This window comes from Macrobrachium nipponense, chromosome 11, assembly GCF_015104395.2.
Source record: "Macrobrachium nipponense isolate FS-2020 chromosome 11, ASM1510439v2, whole genome shotgun sequence".
Lineage (NCBI taxonomy): Eukaryota > Metazoa > Arthropoda > Malacostraca > Decapoda > Palaemonidae > Macrobrachium > Macrobrachium nipponense.
In genome coordinates, this window is record NC_061087.1 from 102,688,540 (window position 1) to 102,693,539 (window position 5,000).

The 5,000-nt window shown below is 37.2% G+C and overlaps 1 pseudogene; it reads right to left on the reverse strand.

The window, feature by feature from the left end:
• The window catches only part of LOC135209648 (uncharacterized protein DDB_G0271670-like), a 113,279-nt pseudogene that overhangs the window by 101,572 nt on the left and 6,707 nt on the right, over positions 1-5,000 (reverse strand).

A 5,000-nucleotide genomic window follows, 5' to 3' on the forward strand; every position in this document is an offset into this window, starting at 1 on the left:
AAAACCTTATGATTATTTTCGTGACAATAAAGTAAACACAAACCCAAGCTCATGTTTCATAAAATCACTTGTGTTCTCAAACCCCCCCCCCCCACCCCACCCCATCGGCCCCGCCCACCACCTCCCTCTTCCTCCGATTTCGTAAATCCCACCTGCGTGGAGGAGGAGGAGGAGGAGGAAGAGGAGCATAAGTAGAAGAGAAGTAGGAGGAGACCTTACCTTACAGACCTTACAGTTCGTTCGGGTTGCCCCAGGTCCCTCAGTGTGAGGCGCCTCTAATGTCTACCAGAGAGTTGCTAGTACATCTTCCGGTATATTTTGCATCTTCCAATCTTGGATGGTCTGGGATGCAGTTTTAGATATTTGTCGAGCTTATTCTTAAACACATCTACGCTCACTCCTGATATATTCAGATGAGCTGGCAACGCATTGAATAGACGCTGCATTATCGATGCTGGTGCGTAGTTGGATTAAGTCCTGTGTGCTTTCCTTATTTTTCCTGGTATAGTTTTGGGGCACTATTAATCTACCTCTGCTTGCTCTTTCTGATATTTTTAGTTCCATGATGTTTTCTGTTATTCCTTCTATCTGTTTCCATGCCTGAATTATCATGTAGCGTTCTCTTCTCCTTTCTAGACTATATAATTTTAAGGATTGTAGTCTTTCCCAGTAGTCTAGGTCCTTAACTTCTTCTATTCTAGCTGTAAAGGACCTTTGTACACTCTCTATTTGTGCAATATCCTTTTGATAGTGTGGGTACCATATCATATTGCAATATTCAAGAGGACTACGAACATATGTTTTATAAAGCATAATCATGTGTTCAGCTTTCTTGTTTTGAAGTGCCGTAACAACATTCCCATTTTTGCTTACATTTTGCCAACAGAATGCTATTTGATCATTGCATAACATGTTCCTATTCATCATCACACCAAGGTCTTTAACTGCTTCCTTATTTGTGATTTGTCTCATTATTAGGTCCCCTATATGCATATAGCTTTCTTTCTGTCTCCATAATTTATTGATTCAAATTTATCAGAGTTAAATACCATCCTATTTACCTCTGCCAACCAATCATATACTTTGTTAAGGTCTCTTTGTAGAGCGTTCCTATCTTCATCACAAGTAATTTCTCTACTTATTCTTGTGTCATCAGCGAAACTACTCACTACCGAATCCTTAACATTACTGTCTATGTCTTCAATCATAATAACAAACAATATTGCAGCTAGCACCGTACCTTGTGGCACACCGGATATTACCTTGGTTTCATCCGATTTCTCATCGTTTGCAATAACTATCTGTTTTCTGTTGTGTAAAAATTCTTTTAACCATCTTCCTACTTTATCTACGATATTGTGTTTTCTAATTTTCTTTGCTAATAATATTATGGTCTACTTTGTCAAAAGCTTTTGCAAAGTCTAAATAAACCACATCTGTTTCATTTCCGCTTTTCATATTTTTTGAATATGTTCTCACGGTGGACTAACAGTTGGGTTTGTGTACTTTTTCCGGGTACGAAACCGTGTTGTCCTATATTAAACAAATTATTTTTTATTAAATGTTTCATAATATTTTTCTTCATTACCCTTTCATACACTTTCATAATATGTGATGTTAGACTCACAGGCCTATAATTACTTGCCTCTAGTCTTAATCCACTTTGAAAGTAGGGGTGATATATGCTAATTTGTGCTCATCATAAATCTTGCCTGTATCTACACTTTGTCTTAATAATATTGCAAGTGGCTTTGCGATAGAATGAACTACTTTCTTTAACAAAATAGCAGGGACTCCATCCGGCCTGCAGCAGCTCCATTTTTAATTTCATTAATTGCCTGCACAATATCAGCTTCATTAATTTCTATGTCAGCTAAATATTCACTATTTTCTTCCCTTACTTCTATATCATTATCTTCATTATCTATTCTAGGGGTGAATTCTCTCTTATATCGTTCTGCCAGTATGTTGCAAATTCCTTTTTTTCATTCGTTAATCTCCCTTCAATTCTCAGAGGGCCTATTTCTATTCTTCTTTTATTCATCTTCTTCGCATATGAGTATATTAGTTTGGGGTTTTGCTTGATATTTAATAGTGGGTTTTTTCTTCCAAGTCCCGTTTTTCATTTTCTTTTGATTGTATAATCTTTTGTTCTGCATTTCTATCTTACTTTTTAGTTCTATAACTTTCCAATGCATTTTTTTCTTTGCAAGACCTTTTTTCCACTTTCTGATTTTCTGGAACAAGATCCTTCTGTCTCTTGGTATGCATGAATGATGTTTACTTTTCTTCTTCGGTATATCTTTTTCCACTATTTTCTCCAATATTTTATATAATATCTCCGTATTTACCCTTATGTCATCACTTACTGAAAATGTTATCCAATCTTTGTTTAATTCTTCATTAATTTCTGACCATTTTATATTTTTACTGTAGAAGTTGTATTTTCCATATCCTTCCCACTTTTTCATTTCTTGCTTATCTCTATTTTCACTTGCTTTGGAATGAACTGTTAATTCTATGACATTATGGTCTGAAATACTCGCATTATAAACTATTATTTCTTTAACATAATTCATCTCGTTCACAAATACTAGGTCTAAAGTATTTTCCTTTCTTGTTGGCAGGTGATTTATTTGTTGAATGTTGTATTCTAGTAGCATATCTAATAGCTTTTCAAATTGCCTCTTATCTTCTGCACTACTATTACTCTCTTTTTTATATGTATAAGTACAACCACAATCTCCTATTCGTTCTTTCCATCCATTCTACGAAAGGAAGTTGAAGTCACCAGATAGGAGAATAGTCCAGTCTTGTGATTTCTACATATATCATCCAATTTTTCTATTATTAAGTCAAACTCTTTGTAGTATTAGGAGGTCTATATATTACTATGTTCATCAATTTTCAGATTAGATTCAAATTCTACCGCATTAGTTCACATTTCTGAGTTACTATATTTCTCATATATTTTTCCTTGTTTTTTGTCTTTCCCATATATTGCGGTTCCCCCTTGATTCCTATTTTTTCTATCTGATCTATAAGTTTGGAACCCTTTTATTTGATCATCATTCCCAGTCTCTTGGGAATACCAGGTTTCACTTATATTCATTATATCTATTTTTCTTTTCATTTTGGGTTAGTTCTTCTAAGTACTCTATTTTTCTTTTTGTTGGAGTTACTCGTAACTAAACCCTGCGCATTCATCACTATGATGGTTTGCGTGTTTCTCCTTCATTTAATACTGGTAGTAATAAGGATTTTCCCATGTCTCTTTCCTGTTCTGGTATGTTGTTCTTTTTTTCATTTCCAGAAATTCTGACATTAAAAAATCCAACTTTTCCATAATATTTGATCTTCCTTCATCATAATTATTCATTTTGTGTCTGAATCTGCAATTTCTCCGTTTCTGCAATATCCTCTTGCATAATAAATACAGTTATTATCTCTTGAGTAGAATTTCGGAGCTGATGCTTTGAAATTTTTTGCTGACACCTCTGCATATCTCATTGGTGGTTTGCTTTTTCTCTTTACCTGATATTCTTGATTTCTCTCTTTATTTGTTTCTTTCTTATTTTGGATTTTATTACTTGGTTGGTTATTTATTTGATTATGATTCATGGCTACAGGGTGCATATATTTGCATTTTTTTGTCGAACTTACATCCTTTTTCCTTCTTTAGGTTTTTACATATTTTTGGATGCAGATCTCTGCAATCATCCCTTTTTTATATCCATCTAAGTATGCACATTTACCATATATTTCATAGTTTTGACATATCTTAGGATGTTTGTAGTAACATCTTTCTCCAAATCTGCAATTCCCTCTTTTCAAAAGGTTGCAGATTTGTCTTTCTTGTCTATTTTTTCCTCTTTCCCGTCATTGTGTAGATCTGGGTAGAGCCTCTTCGGGATTTGCTTTTCTGTTGTCATATCGTAATTTATTTCTTCGTAGGAAGAAGAAGAAGAAGCATAAGGCGAGGAGGAGCAAGCATAAGGAAAAGAAGAGGAGGCGGAGGAGGACGAGGAGGAGGAGGAAGCATGAGGAGAAGAGGAGAAGGAGGAGGAGGAGGAGGAGGAGGAGGAGGAAGAAGCGTAAGGAGAAGAGGAGGAGGAGGAGGAAGAAGCATAATGAGAAGAGGAGGAGGAGGCGGAGGAAGCGTAAGGAGAAGAGGAAGAAGAGGAGGAGGAGGAATCATAAGAAGAAGTGGAAGAAGAGGAGGAGGAGGAATCATAAGAAGAAGAGGAAGATGAGGAGGAGGAGGAAGCATAAGGAGAAGAGGAAGAGGAAGAGGAGGAGGAAGCATAAGAAGAAGAGGAAGAAGAGGAGGAGGAGGAAGCATAAGAAGAAGAGGAAGAAGAGGAGGAGGAGGAGGAGGAGGAAGCATAAGGAGAAGAGCTGGAGGAGGAGGAGGAGAAAGGAATCATAAGAAGAAGAGGAAGAAGAGGAGGAGGAGGAAGCATAAGGAGAAGAGGAAGAGGAAGAGGAGGAGGAGGAGGAAGCATAAGAAGAAGAGGAGGAGGAGGAAGCATAAGGAGAAGAGGAAGAGGAGGAGGAGGAGGAAGCATAAGAGGAAGAGGAGGAGGAGGAGGAGGAGGAGGGAGCATAAGAAGAAGAGGAAAAGGAAGAGGAGGAGGAGGAAGCATAAGAAGAAGAAGAAGAGGAGGAGGAGATTAGAATCCCCCTTTTTTAAAATACTGACACCGTGAATATTAGCGTACATCAATCATCCCCCGCCCGGCCATTAGCGTAGGCGTAGCGCAGGTGATTAATACGTATTAATGAGCGTCGATGACGGGACTAAACAGGCCGTTGGCTTTTGAGTCGCCTCCGTTAAATAATCATTAGCTTCTAGGAGTCCGTCGCTTCCGAAGTATTTGGTAAAAGCTGATGAGGGATTCTGATGAATCTTGCGATTAAAAATTCTCACTTTTTCGATATGTATCGCTTGAAACCAGGTTTCTGTTATCAAAAGGAATATTTATACGTAGGAGGCAATT